This window comes from Hemiscyllium ocellatum (assembly GCF_020745735.1).
Source record: "Hemiscyllium ocellatum isolate sHemOce1 chromosome 15 unlocalized genomic scaffold, sHemOce1.pat.X.cur. SUPER_15_unloc_14, whole genome shotgun sequence".
Lineage (NCBI taxonomy): Eukaryota > Metazoa > Chordata > Chondrichthyes > Orectolobiformes > Hemiscylliidae > Hemiscyllium > Hemiscyllium ocellatum.
The window spans coordinates 57,501-58,911 of NW_026867450.1; positions in this window are offsets into that span (position 1 = coordinate 57,501).

A 1,411-nucleotide genomic window follows, 5' to 3' on the forward strand; every position below is an offset into this window, starting at 1 on the left:
AATTGGTTACTGATTTCTCCGTTGAAGTTGGGGCTGCGGTTGGCTTCAGTTAGTGGTGGGGGCTTAATTTTCGCCGAGGGGAGCGTGTCCCGGTAGTGTCTCCGAGGAAGTGGTACCTATTGAAGGGGGTGTTTCTGAATTTGGGCCCTTTTTGAGTGGCATTGCCGGATGGGTTTTGTGTTGAAGGCTTCCAAATCGGGTAGCTCAGCCGGATTTGACCCGGCGGTTCTACCGACTGTCACGCCTTCGAGGGGGGACTGTTGTCTAAGTTCAGGCCGAATTTGGTGAATTTCCTAAGTCGGGAAGTGGTCCCAACGGGTTTGGGAGTGAACCTAACTGCTCATACCAACTTTGAGGCTTTGGGGCCGGGTAGCACAGTCGGATTTGACCCGGCGGTTCTGCCGAATGCCTGGCCTTCGAGGGGGGCCTGCCCTCTGAGTTCAGGCCGAATTTGGTGAATTTCCTAAGTCGGGAAGTGGTCCAAACGGGGATGGGAGTGAACCTGACAGCTCATACCGACTTTGGGGCTTCCAAGCCGGGTAGCTCAACCGGATTTGATCCGGCGGTTCTAGCGACTGCCACGGCTTCGAGGGGGGACTGTTGTCTAAGTTCAGGCCGAATTTGGTGAATTTCCCGAGTCGGGAAGTGGTCCAAACGGGGATGGGAGTGAACCTGACAGCTCTTACCGACATTGAGGCTTCGGGGCCGGGTAGCTCAGTCGGATTTGACCCGGCGATTCTGCCGACTTCCACGCCTTCGAGCGGGGACTCTCCTCTAAGTTCAGGCCGAATTTGGTGAATTTCCTAAGTCGGGAAGTGGTCCAAACGGGGATGGGAGTGAACCTAACTGCTCATACCAACTTTGAGGCTTTGGGGCCGGGTAGCACAGTCGGATTTGACCCGGCGGTTCTGCCGAATGCCTGGCCTTCGAGGGGGGCCTGCCCTCTGAGTTCAGGCCGAATTTGGTGATTTTCCTAAGTCGGGAAGTGGTCCAAACGGGGATGGGAGTGAACCTGACAGCTCATACCGACTTTGGGGCTTCCAAGCCGGGTAGCTCAACCGGATTTGATCCGGCGGTTCTAGCGACTGCCACGGCTTCGAGGGGGGACTGTTGTCTAAGTTCAGGCCGAATTTGGTGAATTTCCCGAGTCGGGAAGTGGTCCAAACGGGGATGGGAGTGAACCTGACAGCTCTTACCGACATTGAGGCTTCGGGGCCGGGTAGCTCAGTCGGATTTGACCCGGCGATTCTGCCGACTTCCACGCCTTCGAGCGGGGACTCTCCTCTAAGTTCAGGCCGAATTTGGTGAATTTCCTAAGTCGGGAAGTGGTCCAAACGGGGATGGGAGTGAACCTGACAGCTCATACCGACTTTGGGGCTTCCAAGCCGGGTAGCTCAACGGATTTGATCCG